General features: G+C 44.4%; 1 long non-coding RNA gene and 1 pseudogene across 1 annotated transcript; both read left to right on the forward strand.

Moving 5' to 3' along the window:
* Positions 1-5,446: 5,446 nt before the first annotated feature.
* Positions 5,447-6,180, forward strand: LOC125620075. The gene is made up of 2 exons (XR_007351660.1): positions 5,447-5,693; positions 6,042-6,180. It is a non-coding gene; the product is annotated as an uncharacterized LOC125620075 (long non-coding RNA).
* A 9,408-nt stretch (positions 6,181-15,588) lies between these two features.
* The window catches only part of LOC107149509, a 2,254-nt pseudogene continuing 1,951 nt past the window's right edge, over positions 15,589-15,891 (forward strand).

Genomic DNA, 15,891 nt, shown 5'->3' on the forward strand with positions numbered 1-15,891 from the left:
GGGGTCAGTGACATGAGCCAGGTAGGATGCCTGTGGAGTTAAGAATCTAGGGGGGCCACAGAATAGGGTAATAAAAGTTCAAAAGGGACATGTGGTGGATAGTGTGGTGGACTGAGGTTTCACTGGGGTGTACTGGACTAACTGTCCAGTCCAGGGAGGGAGAGTGTGTGGGCGGTGCCAGCTGGGGTGGGAGGGAGTGAGGGAGGAGTTGGGTAGAAAAGCGGGGCCAGGGAAGAGGTATTCCATGGCTTCACTTCTTAGCCTGTGCACAGTATCCTAGTGGCTGTACCTGCTGGGGCCCTCCTGCTACCCCTCATCCTGCAGTTGTTCTTCAAGGGAGTGGCTGTGGGTGCCGCCAGGCAACCCTATGAGGACAAGCTAAGAGGTCTGAGTGCGTGTGTCCTTGACTGTGTGAAGGCATCTTGTACCTCTGCAATTAGGCACTTTGTGTTTTTTCTCCATTGCCCTTGGCCATGATGTTGCTTAATGAGTCCTTCCAGAACCACCTCTGAAGATGCAACTCAGATATCTCTAGACCCTGGACCTTGGTGGCCATTCTCCCTCCTGGGTGCATTGCATTGAAAGCCTACTATGTGCTAGGTGGCAGTTATTAGAAGGATGGGTGTAGAGATGAGTAAGTATGTCATGCACTTGTGTTGATCAGCATCCTGTAATTAGAATAACACTGGGAGACACCCCAGAACACTGTGAGAAGCGGGGTCAGTCCTGAGTGGTGTAACAGACTGGGAGTTTGGTGAAGCCCACGCTGTAGAGTAGAACATGCCACTCTCTGTGTCCTGTGTGCTTTTGGAGAGGAGACAGGAGGGCTTTGACTGTGAGAGGTACAATTTTGCAGAAAGGCCCAGAAACCTAAAAGTAGGGTATTAACAGAATGATGAAGAAATGGATCTAGTTCAAGCACAAGGTGACATGATGTTGACCCCAAGGGGGTCCAGATTAGAAAGATCCAGAACATCAAGTGTGGAATGTAGTTTTCAAGTAGTGGAAACCTGGGAGCCATGGTCAAATTTTGTAAAAATGTGATTTATTGAGGGTAATTACAAACAGTAACATTCACCCTTTTTAGTCTATAGTTAGGGATTTTGACAAATGATATCATGTACTCTCCACCAAGATCAAAGTTAACCAGTTTCATTACCCCAGAAAATCCTTTCATCTCCTGTTGTCATGCTCTGTCCCTGAGTCCTTGTAGTTTTTCTTTTTCCAGAATCATGCGTAAATGGTGTTGTGGGCTTTCTAGTCTGGCTTCATTCACTGAGCACAATACATTTCAGATTCATCTATGGAGTTGCTCATATCAGTAGTTTATTGTCTTTTGTTTCTGTGTAGTATTGTATTTCCCTACAGATGATTTTTATATTCACAAATTGAAGTATTTTTACTTTGCATCTAGTTTTTGGCAGTGTTTTTGTTGGTCTATTTTGTTTTGTTTTTGTACCAACAATTGAAAGCAGAGGTGCTTAAACACTGAGCAACATTCCCAGACTCCAGACCCCCCCACCCCCCGCACCCTTATGTTTTCTTTTTGAAAAATTTTTAAAATTTTGAGAAAGGTTCTTATGAAGTTGCTTAAGGCCTTGTTAAGTTACTAACCTACTAAGTTTCTGAGGCTTTGAACTTGCCACCCTTTTGCCTTTGCCTCCCAAGCCACTGGGACTACAGGCACTGGCCACTGTGCCCAGCCAGTTTTGGGCAGTTACAAATAAAGCTCCTACAATAACCATTGGTGCACAGATATGCAGACATAAGTTTTCATTTCTGTTGGATAAATTGTTAAGGGTGGCATTGCTGAGTCATAAGGTAAACATATGTGGGACTTTTTGGGAAACAACTGCACTGTTTCTACTTTCTAAAAAGCAATGAATGAGAATTCCAGTTGCTCCACAACCTCACTAACTTTTGACACTGTCATTTGTTACTATTCTTTCTTGTTTTCAAACTGTAGCCTGGCTAATAAATGAGTAATGGTATCTCACTAGGGCTCCAGTCTGTATTTTCCTAATGACTAATGATGTTGAGCATATTTTCATGTCTTCTCATCCATGGGTATATTGTTGGAGAAATCTTTGCTCCAATCTTTTGCCCATTTCAAAATAATATGTTATTTTCTTATTGAGTTTCAGGAGTTCTGTATACTGGATTCAGATCTACGTTTTGCAAACCTTTTCTTGCAATTCATGGCTTGTCATTTCATTTTCTTCATAGCATCTTTCAAAAAGCAGGAGTCCTTAGTGTTGCTGTTTTTCCAGCACTGGGGATTGAGACAGGGTGCTGGACCACTGCGCTTCTTCCCCAGCATTCATTGTTGTTCACTCTGAATGGAACCTCATGTCCTGTGTGAGGAACACTTTCATTGCTTTCTTCTCTATCTGTGTGTATTTATTGCTTTTTCTTTGAGCTTTGACTAGGAATGATAGGAGTGGGCATCTCTGCCATGGGATTCCTTTAGTATGGCAATCACTTGACTAAAGCCTCTTTCAGGAAGACTGGTGGGCAGCATCAGTGGGGGAGGGGAAGCTGAAGACCCGGAGACAGCTGAACAACAGAGGAGCCTGTCTGCTCATCACCTCCCATCCATTTAGTCACCAGCCCACCACTGCCATATGTGGTTCCCTCCCACCTGTGACTCCTCTGCTTGGCCCTTATTTCTCAGCCCTGTGGTCTGCCTGTCTTCTCCTCTCTCCAGCTTCTAGTATCACCATTGAATTTGCCTGGCAGATTTTACCCTTCCCCCATCCTGTGGTTCTTCCAGTCCCAGGTTAGGCTATACGCCATTGCCCTTCCTCCTCTGCTCAGAGTGAGGCCCTCCAAGTCCAGTGTCCCCAAGTCTCAAGGAACCTAAATGCGGTCTGTACTCTGGGATTCTTCAGACATGGCTCCTTTCCATTACCTGCAGCACCCATTTCAGGCACTGATCTCTTGCTCCAACTTTTACCCCAACATACTCCATTCCCTGACTGCAACTCCTCCTGGAGTCACTTGTTTGGTGGTTGGTGGCAAAGACTCTGGTGAAGACCAAGTAAGTTCAAATCCCAGCTGTAGAACTGACCAGCAGGGAGACCTTGGGTATGCTATTTAGCCCCTGGTCACTCAATTTCCTTAGCTGTAAAACAGGGAATTTTGGGTTAATTCATGTAAACCACATAGAACAGTGGCTGGTACCAAGAAGTGACCTATGTGCTGCTGTTACTATTACTACCATTCCTTCCCATGGTCATCTACACATGTTTGTGCCTCTTCTTAAAAGCCATACAAATCCCACCCATGACATCCCAGGCCTCCACTCCACCTGTTGTACCTTCTGGGCCTTATTTCCTGAAAGAGTTGACTTTGTTCACTAGCTCACCCTTCACTTCCTTGCCCAAGTCCACCCAGCCCTTGCTGTCAGGATGATGCTCTCATTAATGGCCAAAGCCAGCAGACATCTTCAGACTACTCTTTCTTGACTGCACACAGCCTCTGAAACCAGAAGTAGCTATCTCAGCACTTAACTCTCTGGACTTCTCCTCTTCATGTACATGTGTGCTGTGAGCTGGGTTGCCTACATGGTTCCCATGATACCCTCTCTCTGCTCTACCCTGGCCACTCCCCATGGTGCTCAGGGCCTTGTGTTGCAGCTGCCCTCACCACTGAAAGTAGGCTGGCCATGCTGTTTGCAGGGTGTGTTCCATCCCCAGTGCAGTGACTGGGTTTTATTATTTTGCTACTCAGTAATGAACCCTGAGGCACTTTACCACTGACCTACATCCCCAGTCCTGCTACTTTTTATTGTAAATCAGGGTCTCGCTAATTTGCTGAGGCTGGTCTCAAACCTGCCTCAGTGTCCCAATTCACTGGGATTACAGGTGTGTGCCACCATGCCTGGATGGACAGAAGCATTTTTAATGCCCTGCAATATTTCTGATGGGGGTGCATCTCAGTGGTAGAGTGTGTGCCTAGCATGTGCAACGCCCTGAATTCTTCAATCCCCAGCACACAAAGAGAAGACATCTGAATCAATGAGTGAAGCCACAAACAGAAGAATCAACATTTGTGGATAGAAGGAAAGAGAGAAAGGAACAGAGAGAAGCCTGGTGCCCTGATCCCCCAGGATAAGGGGAAGAAGGAGAGGCAACAGGAAGTTGGTCAGAAGATGGGGCAAGAAGAAGATGCTGCTGGATTTTGGTCCTGTGGAGTGTGAGGGTGTTTGAGACACACAATTGGAGCAGGAGCCCCAGGAGTGGAGCCAGTGGGAGAGGCTGGTCTGGGTGCCTCAGAGCTGTTGGATTCCAGTTGTGTGTGATAGGGTTCCATGTGGGGAGAGGAAGGTATTAAAATTTACTGCTCAGTTCTTAGAAATTTATTAATTATCATTCCTTAAGCATTTTGTATACCTTATGTACAATCAATATTTCCTATGCATGATATATATCTAATCAAACATTCTTTCTCTAAATTTAAAAATTCTGCAACTTTTTAATACTCTGACATTAATTTATTTCTTCTGGTACTAGGGATTGAACCCAGGGGTGCTTTACCACCAAAGCGGCATCCCTAATCCTTGCTATATTTTGTTTTGAGATAGGGTGTCACTAAATTGTTGAGGGCCTTACTAAGTTGTTGAGACTGGCTTTGAACTTGCGATCCATCAGCCTCAGAATCCCAAGTCCCTGGGATTCTCTGTGCACCACTGCACCTGGTGGTGTATTCATTTCTTAAGTGCTGTGAACACCATAAAGGAGGTAGAACCTCATAGAGAACAATGATTCATATTGCTTTTTGGACATATTCCAGAGCTGTTCTGATGTGGGATCGTCTTTCCTTCAGTGGAGAAGAGTGTTGGATAGAGGTACTGGATAGAGGTGCTGCTGGGCCACTTGCCATTATAACAGAGTATTTGCTACCTAAAGCTCATGAAGTTGGATTGAAACTCCACCTGGTCTGGAAGGAGGAGGGGTCAAGGGTGATGATGAACTCAGGGGAAAGAGAAAGTAGAATAAGGGAGAGGAGAAGACAGTGTCCAGGGAAGGACATGACCTTTGAGGTTGACCTTTCCTGCTTTGTGTACTGAAGGTCTTCAACAAAGGTTTTCCTGGAAAATCTGATATTTGGCTAGGGAAATATGTCTTGGCATCCCCTGCTGCCACTAGTCTCCCAGATAGTTAAATTCAATGAAGGTAGATTTTTTAGGAAAAAATTAAGAGATAAAAGAGCAAAGTGGGAGCAGGGTGGTGACAACACCATTGGATCAGTTGAGCAGAACAGCACTGGAAAGATCTTAAAAGGTACCTGGAAGGAGAAGTGATTGGACAGGTATGGCCAATGGAGACAGGGCAAGGATCCTTCAAAGGGAAGCACGAGGGGATGAGGAGCTCTCAGAAGGCAGGAGAGGTGGGTGCTGGGTCAGCACTGTCTAGGGAGAGCTGCTCACAAGTGCATTGAGGGAGGTCACCCTTCCTAGGAGCCTGGGAAGGCAGGAGGCCCTGGGTCACTCTTGGAGCCTTGCCCTGGGCCCAGGTTGAGCCCTGGCTTAACTGACCAACTTAGCGAGGGTCACTGGGAGATGGTCTTGCCCAGTCCTGCTGATTCTGAGCTCCTCTTCCCTTCCTCATCTCCCTCTAGCATGATAACCCATATGATGAGGGCTGCAGAAGAAACTGTTTATTCATTCTATGCACACCCTTGGGACCCAAGTGAGTTGGTAAACCAAGGGCTCAAGTGGTGGACCCTGGGGCTGGTGGTGTGGAGTAAAGCTGGGTCTATTTCCCTGGTCCCTGTCCCCAGCTCCCAAGCCTTAACACTTCCTGTTCCTTTGCTTTGGGGTTTTCAACAGGGCACTCTGGGAGTTTCTGGGAATTTCACTCTTCCTTGGTGTTTTAGATTCTTGCCCCACAAAATGTGGTAGAGGGGAATTGCAGGCTGGATAAGGCTCCTGGATGAGAGCCCTGGGCTCTGTGCTTTCCAGCTGAGGGGTGAGAGTGGTCAGCAAGACGAGGCCAAGGTGGGTAGTGACTCCTTGCATTTGTCCTGTTGCTTCCCAGGTACATGTCAGAGGCTGTGTGCCTTCAGGTGGAGCAGGGCACCACCTGGGGGCCAACGTAACATGTTAAAGACCTCCTTGGGCCCAGGTCTGCAACTCAGGCCCTCCCAAGGTGTGGCAAGTCTGCACCCTTACAGAAGGTAAGGAGTATTGATTGAGCTTTGAAACATGGGAGTCTGTGGTTGCACATGTGTTGGGGGAAGCCCCCGATGTTGGGCTGGCCCTGAAGCTGAAGCCCTTGGAGCCTAAGGAGTGGGATTATGGACCTGGAGGATGTAGGTTCCAGGTCACAGGGGCTTCAGAGCACACCCAGTTGTCCCTGGATAGACAAATGAAAAGACTGCACTGGTAACTAGCTGTTTGGCCTGGGACAGTCCCTTACCTTCCTCAGCCACTAATGAGGTCTGAGATTAGTCCAGTAGCTTCTAATGTTTTAAAGTAAATTCTTTTTTTTAATTGGAAATTTTTACTTAGTTAGAACAGTAGTCCTGCTTCCTAATACAGATGAGACTGTGTATTCAGACTAGAATAAGAGACCTAAATTTGAGTGCATTTACATAGAGGAGCTAGAGACACATTTAAATAAGCACGTTTCATTATACTTCCCTAAAAAGGAGAAATCTGGAGTCACATTGATGATTAAATGACATAGGTTTTTTTTGATAGTCATATAATATCCCCCAATTATAATCCACTAGTCATGCTTTTGGATTATATCACCTACTTATCTGGAATTTGGGGATTTACTTTTGTTTTGCCAAGTATCAAGTTAAGGATAGAACTGTGGATCCCTCTACTGGTATTTTCTTCAAATTACAGGTCTTCACTAATTAATTGTTCATGGAATCCACATAGTGAGTTGCCACCAGAATTGGGGGATGGGGAGGGATACTGGAAACTATATAGGATAAATAGTAAGGGTAAATATTGTTTGGTAAAACTGTTTCAGATGTAGATATGAATGCACAATCAAGATTATCTACTAGTTAGAAGCACTCAGTAAGTACTCAGGTAGAGCTACAGTAATCAGGATGGAGAGAGGGCTGTGTACATGCAGAATTGGACCCTGCTTTATTTAAAATGCTGATAATTTTTACTATTAACTTCAATTAAAAATACTATATTTAAAGAATACATTGAGAATTATGTTCTTTCATGCTTTTTTAAAAAAAGACTTTTTTTTAAACTTTTTTTTTAGTTGTCAATGGATCTTTATTTTATTCATTTATATGTGGTGCTAAGGATCAAACCCAGTGCCTCATATGTGCTAGGCAAGCACTCTACCACTGAGCTACAAGTGCTTTGCTTGCCTCCTCCAGTCCTGTATCCAAACAGCATGTTTTGCAGAAAGAATGAGGGCACAAAGAATGCACGGGAGCACACATGGGGATGAGGAGGAGTTGAGTGCCCCATGTCTTCTCCCTTACCTAGGAAGCAGGAGGTGGAGTGATTAGAGCCAGGGGCCAGGCCTGGGCAGGGGAGAGTTAGTGTGGCTACTGAAGGGGCTGGGAGAGAAAGAAAGAACCAACTTCTTGGTTTCTATGAAAATTTTAATAAAATTGAAGAAAACCAAAGATTGTTGCTATTTTATCTAAACATAAGCATCTTCACTCTTGCACGCATGTATTTGCAAACAGCGCGTGTAATTTTGGCAAACTCTGTTCTGTCTATAAACTTCTTTACAAAGAAAATGAAAAGATCTTACCTGCTAACAATCCTGCATACCATGTATATAACCCTGCTGGAAAGGGTATGTTTTGCTTGCTGTGATATTGAAGGTTTTCATAATGAAAGCTTTGGTCATTTTTCAGTTTTCTCACAATGTATTGAATTAAAGTATTGAATTAAAGATTTGACTTTACAGAAATGTGCATCTCCTTAGATGTGCACCTTGTAAGATGGCCATCATTGTTTCTGGTCAAATATCAAGAGGAACAACAAACACCTGGGCTCCCCAAACAAACCTGTAGGTACTAGGTGAATGGGCACTGCTTGGGGGTTGGAAATTTCAAACATCTGAAGGCAAAAATGTCTGCTCTTCCAACTACTTCATGCTCAAACACTTTCTGAGAAGATATTTATCTTGATGTCATCACATTAAACTGGTTTGGGAAGAGCAGAGGTATAAGCCAAAGCAAATTTTATATTTGGCTGTCTTTAGCTTTACCACTACATGAAAGGAAAGAAGGATATCCTAAAGGTTGAAGGGAGTTTTGAGAAATAATATTGGAAAAGAAAACAGGAAACATATAAAATATATTATTGGGTCATGAGGGACAGAAAGAAGCATGTTATTTTTAATGAACACAGGTAACTCTTCAACTGGTCCAATTGTATTTATGTTCTCTTTCTCTTTTATGTTTTTAATTGTGCTAGGGATTAAACTCAGGGCCTTGTGCATGTGAGGCAAGCACTCTACCAACTGAGCTATATCCCCACCTGCTATGTCCCCCTTTTTTAAATGCCTTCATCTTCAGAATATATTATTATGGTCAGTAACATTTAAATATCATATTTCATACACAGAGTTAAAATTAATTACTGTATTAGAGAATAGAAATATTCTAAGAATGCTATATCATTCTCACACACATTGATTGCTACTATGAATTACTACAAATTGCCACTGTTTATATTGTTGTTCTTTTGCTTAAATAATAACATTTTTCAACAGAAAAGCAAATAATATAGAGTAATAAATAATTTCAAATAAACCTCTATTTTATCTTTTTATATTAAAGTAATAATGTTTATATTATGTTATGATATTTTTGTCTGGTATGACTGTGGCCTGGGTTGATTTTCTAAGTAATTGGTCACCCTAACTAACTTTCTAACACTGGCCAAGCTTGAGCATGTTAGGGAACTCACAGGAAGCAGTCAGTTAAAACAATTGCAACTTTTTGATAAGTTTGAGTTTTCCAGGCAAATCAAGCAGGAAAAGTCATTTTGTTCAGTAAAGGGGCTTAGCATTTTCAAATACACAAATGAAAGAGAGTGGCTGGCAAACTGTATTATGGCTCTTTGAACTAATTGGCAGTCATTCTGTTTTATATATAACAGTTCAGGCAGAAAGGCCATGAATTTGGACTGGTTCTCTTTCTATCATATATCTATTTATCTACAATCTACCTATACCATGTTTTCAAAATATGTATGTGAACTTCTTATGTTGGGCCTTTAAAAAGAATGGTAAAACTTTCTTCAAAGAACCATGTAAAAAGTCTACATTATAAAGTTGTTGGATTAATACAGAGTTCAATTCAAAATAAATACACAGTGCACAATGTGTTTCTTAAAAAAATATATTCTCAGATTTACGCATTCAAGAGGTCTATGTAAGTAAGGTCTCTCCACATAGTGATGTGTATGTACATACATACAAACATATTTTGTCAAAGGTTATATATAAATAAGATTTGGGCCCTGATGGTACAAACCATTTATTCAAGGAATGAGTTGGAGAAAGAGGAATGAGTCCAAGCCTGGGTGCCCTCTTGTTACCCCTCTGAAGAACCCCTCTACTTGGAGAGGAAGGAAAGAAGGAAATAGAAAAAAGATGATATGACATTGAAGGGATTGTTGAAAGCAAATCTGATGAAGGCTCAGAAGAAAAGAGGAGAACTGCAGAGAAGGAGTGGTCTTAGAGAATACTTAAGGAATCATGAGAAAATCTGGGCAGTAGACACTTCCGAGGAGGTCTCAGATGCAAATGAGGAACATGTTATTGGAAACATGGACAGGTGGTCCTTGTTATAGAGTGGCAATATTATAAATCATGTTTGTATCTTAGTGTTTGGTGGAAGGTAGAATGAGAGCCATAAAGTTAGATATTTGGTTGAGAAAATTGCTAAGCAAAGTGTTGAAGGAATGGTCTGGCTCCTTTTATTGGCTAATAGTAAAATGCCATGAGAGAATTGACTTTAGGGCAGAACTGTTAAACAAAAAGAAAGCAGAACTTAAAGAAATGGAAATTCACAGCCTCTCCACAAGGTGGAAAATGGAACCTTAAGGGTGTGGCCAAGTGACCATTTGATAGGGAGCTTTATTTGATGTGAATCACAGATTGACTCAGTTATCCTAGGTGGGAAACTGCTGCTTGAACTGAAGGGGAAGGAGAGGGGAAGGAATGAAGGCAGTCAGTGGTCAGCTTTGGATTTTACAGGAATGAACCATAGAGCTATTTGATGAAGAATGTACACTGTTATTCAGGACAAAGGAAAAATGGTCTTCAAGGCAATTCAGAGACCCTCAGGGCTGCCTCCACAGTCTCAAATAGAGGGATCACTGCCTTGCTTTCAACAGGCAATTTGAATTGTGTCCAAAGCTGTGGGCTACTATTCTGAGCTTAAGAGGCAAAACCTCATACACAGGACATTTTCACCATTTTTTCCCCTTTGGTAAAATCAGTCTCTTAAGGTGTGGTCCTATAGTTTCTGTTTCCTTTGGAGACCAATTTTCATTACTCCTGTTGGTAACCAGGCGAGGTTGGATGTGAGACATCTCCTTTATCCAAATGTGAAAATTAGGTCATTTCCTGGGCCTGGCAGCAGAAGAAAATGAGGCACTTGTTGAGCATCCAGCTCCCAGAGCCTCTAGTGTCCAGCAGTTTCCAACCCTGCTTTTGGAGGAAACATAACTCAGGTGCCCAGGCCAGAGAAAAGTCATGTTTTTTCTTTAGAAACATCTCCCTATGAGCTTCTGATGGGCAGCAAAACTGTATCTCACCCCATGGTTCTGCCAAATAGATTGCTGGCATCATTTGGCTGAATGAACAAGGGTCTTTGTTTTTGCCTTATGCCAAGACTCTGGAGAGTTCAGACTTAGAGGCATGACTGACCTCTCCTGTCACTATAAATGTCCAAATGTGATAACCCACTGGAAAAAAATGACCCTTGCGGCACATATTTCTCTACTCTGTGAGCCAAAGGAATCTCTGGAGGGTAAGGAGGACAGCTAATGGTTTTTAGATGCTTAACTTTTGCAGAAGGGGTGAATTGAAAATGCCTCCCTTGTGCAGTCAAAGAAACTCAATGGAGCACAGAAACAACAGTAGGTAGAATCCTTACAGGTTTATAAAGGCTTCATAAGCAAACAAAGGGAACCCAGCCATTTCCTGAGGAACCATTCCAGGTAATGCCCCTCTCTCAATGGGTAGAGTTTGGTCAGAGAGGGGAGAGGAATGCTCAGGAGGAATGAACGTGGGAGAATAGAGTTGGGCTCATCCGGAAGTGTGTCATTGGGGCTTTTGCAGAGCACCTTTTCATCCATTACTCACCACAGGATACCCCAAAATGGGATTGGGTCAGGAGCTGGGGGAGAAACCTTTTAGTTTCACTGGGAAGTGACCCTAGCCAGAATCTCGCATTTGTATCAACTGAAAGATACGGAAAATGACAGCCCCCAAGATAATGTGACCTGGGAGGAAAGAGGGAGGTGTTGTAGAGAGTTTGCAATAAATTACTGAATGGATCTTAAAGCATCTTCAATCATCAACTGGCTGTCCGGATCTACCAGTGCTGGGTGAAAAGCCACACTGCAATTCTATACCCTTTGACCCCCTCCAGGGGTTTGAGTATACTTTTTATACCATAAATAAACCATGCCAGTACATTAATCATAAGTGGCTGTAGCTATAATTCAAAATCATAAACAAGCATCATGATATCTAAAAGCATAAGTAGAAGGGGGACCCTGGTTGGGTACAAGTGAAAAATGGTTACTAATGTCTAGACAAGCATTCTCTGAGAGGGTAGATTGTCCACGAAAAATGGGAACCCAAAGGAGAACAATTTGACATTGCAAAAGAACAGAAATATTTGTGTTTCTAAGCAAGGAGTGCTACAGGATCAAGACAGCAGAGGTGGAGTTTTCTCATGGGAGAAGCACTTCTTTCATGACATGGAGTCTCAGGGTAAAATGGAGTCTGTTTGGTCACAGCCCATATAGCCTGGCCCATAACTTTGGAAGAAGGCAAAACATTCATCCCTTCCCAGTGACAATGGGTCTTGAAGAGAGGAGGTGGATATGTGACACCACTGTGGACTGCCGCAGTCTGGCTGGGCACAGTTCAGGAGCCACTTGTCAAGCAGGAACAAACTTTATTTTTAGCACCCATGCTGCACCATGTGAGCTCTCCAGGAATTCCCTGAGAGCCCAACTGCCACCTAAGACACTTCCGGTGAGCACATTCAACTGGAACTCTTAGGTCATTTTCAATTTTCCCGCTCTTGAGGCAGATTGGCTGGGTCGCGTGGGCGGAGCCAAAAGAGCCCCCAATGAGCAGCTCCGTGGTCTGAAAGGGCGGGGAAACAGCCCAATGAGCGTCACCGCAGAGGAGCCAATCAGCTGAGAGGGTGGAGCCCGGCCTCTCTATCTTGCCTTCTCAGTGTGGATTGTTCCTTCCTCCGCTGCCTGTGGACCAGGCCCACTCTCGCCTCAGCCAGGGCCCGGAGGAGGCGTCATGGGCAGCGTGGATCCCCGTCCCGGCTCGCACGCGGCATCTGGGACCTAGCCGCCCGCAGGGGCTGCAGAGGGAGGTGGAGACCCGGTAGGCCACCGCGAGGGGAGGCGGGGACACAGAGGAGGACGCAGGAGCCAAGGAGTGGGAGCCAAGGAGCGGCCGCCACCAGGGTGCGCGGCCCTCAACACTAGACTTTCACCCTTTCCTATTGCTGATGAGTCCTGGAAGGAGAAAATCAAATAGTGAAGCTCTGAGTTAACAATAGGCCTCAGAGGAATAAGCCAGATATGAATCCTTTCCCAGTGACAGTACAGTGATCCCCTGGGGGAAAAGATCAACTCTGGGCCTTCCCCCCTTGCCCAATAAAAACAAATTTCAATTTTTCTCAATCTCTTTTCTGAATGACCAAAGTGACACATTCTGTTGAAAAGATAAGTCATTTGACTGTGTAACATACAAAAATCCCACACTCCTTCTGTAACTGAGGTTCCATTTTCTACTCAGAAATTGGGCTTCTCTGATGCCTGACTCTGCTACTGAATAAAAGGCATAGCTAATCCATGAGTCTGTGCCCGCCCCAGTAATTTGTGCTTTAATTAAAGTGGCAAACCGTTTTGGTTATTTTTGCTTACACCAGCCCTTTGTTCATCTCCACAACATCCGAAGGCAGATGGGATTAGAGACACTGTATACTCATACCACACATGCTACAAGCCTGGGTACAATGATGAGAAATGGCTTTGCCAGAAGCCAACATGCCTGACAGGACAGGTGGTTAGGAGCCACATAGGTCATGAATCCTGTCACCTGAGTCTGGTAGAACTGTGGCTTGCAATAACTGCATTTAATTAGCTGACATGTGCCCATTATTGTCTTCCAGAAAGAAAGGTGCATCTCTGAAAGAAGTGGGGTGAGGAGGAGCTTATCCTGTGTTGAAGATTAACACCCAAGAAACACTAAGGCAAGAGTAAAAAGTTTTATTTAAAGGATAGAACACCCTTTCCCCGCCCCCCCCCACACACACACGGGTGGGGGGAGGGGGGGAGAGAGAGAGAGAGATTGAGTTCTCTGGAGAGGAGGGGATTCAGAGCTGGTACTCAAGGGAGTGGGGATGTCTTGCACCTTTAATAGATTTCAGATTTTTCTTTCTTGTCAAATCCCTCCACTTCCATCCTGCCTATGTGGCCAAAAGGTGGGAAGGGAGCTGTCCAGCAGGTACACCCTGTTTTACATATGTCAGGAAGGGAACAACTGAGCTGGTACTCATTAACAACTCCTTTCTGGGATAAACAATTCCCTGGATGCAGGTAACTTTTGCAACAGGATGGAGGAGCGGGAAGTGCTCTGGAGATATTCGCATTTTATTTGCTTTTGAAAGAGTCTCCATCCTTCTGACCCAATCCTTCTTTATCTACACTGACTGTCGTTTTGCCCTGGTCTCAATGCCACCAGCCCTGATCTATCTTTCATCAATTTAATTTTCCTTGGCCAGGCACGGTGGTGGCACATCCCTATAAACCCACAGGCTTCGGAGGCTGAGGCAGGAGGATTGGAAGTTGAAAGCAAGCTTCAGCAATGTTTTGAGACCATGTCTCAAAATATAAAGGGCTGGAGATGTAGCTCAGTGCCCCTGGGTCCAATTCCCATCCAGAAAAAGGGGGTCACTACATATGGGCTTTAGACAACTGTGCAGTTTGCTGCATCTCAGCACAGACTTCTCAGTCAGTCAGTGGTAGCAGTTCTAGAGTGAAATTGATGTCACCTGGATCACAGGTTTCTGTAATCATTGTGAGAGAGAAACCAGAAGTGGCCATTTTCAGCTCCAGTTGGGATGGGAAGATGATTTCTGTCCCTCACCAAGTCTTATGGTGGGAAGAATCTGCCAAACACAGAGTTTTAGGTGCTCCGTGGCCAATACAATGACACATGTCAGTATAAAAGAAACACAATTATTTTCTCAAAATATGCAGCTCATGGGGAGGCAGTTGAGGGACAGGACAGGGAATCAACAATATCCCAAGGAGTGTCTGGGTAGCATGACTTGTTGCCTCAAGGGTGGCACTTCCAAGTGGCACTCCAGTCAGCAGGTCTAGCCTCAAGACAGAAGGAAAGGGGGGGGGGCAGATCTCTGCCAACTGCATCATCTTCCCTTTTATTGAAAATGCAAAAGCTTCTCCAGAAATCCTCAATAGACATTTGCACACATCCTTTTCACCAGAATTGTGAAATTCTGAAATTGTGATAGTTTTCCACCCCAGAAATGAGGGAAACTAAGATATTTAGTTGGTAGATTGCTACCTCCTTCCCCAAACTGGAACTCCGTCTGAACAAAAAGGAAGAAGAGGAGATGGGATGAGCAATGAGCACTGCCTGCTTCAATTAGCACTGGGCCCAAAAGGGGGATAAGAATCAGCCGACTCCTCTCCATGACATCTCCCCAGAGATTCTGTATTAGTCAGCTTCCTATTGCTCTAACAAAATAACCAGGCATGGGTATTCTGTAAAGAGATGAGGTTTATTTAGCTCAGAGTCCAACATTTGGCAGCCCCTGCAACTGAACTTTGATGAGGGTCATCACAACGTGGTGAATGGCAACATGGTGGGAGGACTGCATAGCCAGAAACTGGGGAGGATGAGTCTTGTTCTTTTTAGAACAACCCCCTCTCACAGGAACTAATGGGGGCCCATGAGAAGTCCATTACTCCCTCCAAGGGCCTCATCCCCAGTGGCACAATTACCTCCTACTAGGCCCCACCTCTTGCAGGTTCTACCCCCTCAACACTGCCACATTGAGAACAAAGCCTCCAGCCTATGAACCTTTGTGAGACAAACCACATCCCATCCTCACAAGCTGCAACAAAACCACCATTGTAAGAGCAGGATGTCCAAGTCTACAAGTGTGTATGTGAGGGCAGGGGAGGGTTGATATCAGAGGGCACAGGAAGCAGCCAGAGCCCCCATTCTGGAAACTCTGTGATGTTCCTTTGATACTTTTTTCCTTTCCTGCTGTTGTCACAGCACTCTGAGTGGCAACTCAGAAGAAGTCACTGGTGGCTTTATTTTGCTGGGAAAAGGAGGCCAAGCCATGGAGTTCTCCAATGACTTGAAGTCCCCAACCCAACATCCAGTTGGATATGCTTGGTTCATACCCAGTCTTCCTGCCACATTCAACGTGGTGCTGCTGTTGAATGTCAGTGGTGTGTTTTTTGCCTTCCTGTGAGTCTCCATGCAAGCTGTCAAGTTGCTTACAAAGACATAGAAGGGAGATAATGCAGAAGCAGGGAAGTGGACAGGGTCAGGAGTGGGGAGAAGGAAGTTAGAAGCACAGAGGTTTAGAGTACCTGATGCATTTAGGGAACTGTGGGAGGCTGGTAATGCTGGTGACATT

The sequence above is a fragment of the Marmota marmota genome, unplaced genomic scaffold (assembly GCF_001458135.2).
Source record: "Marmota marmota marmota unplaced genomic scaffold, marMar, whole genome shotgun sequence".
NCBI classification, from domain to species: domain Eukaryota; kingdom Metazoa; phylum Chordata; class Mammalia; order Rodentia; family Sciuridae; genus Marmota; species Marmota marmota.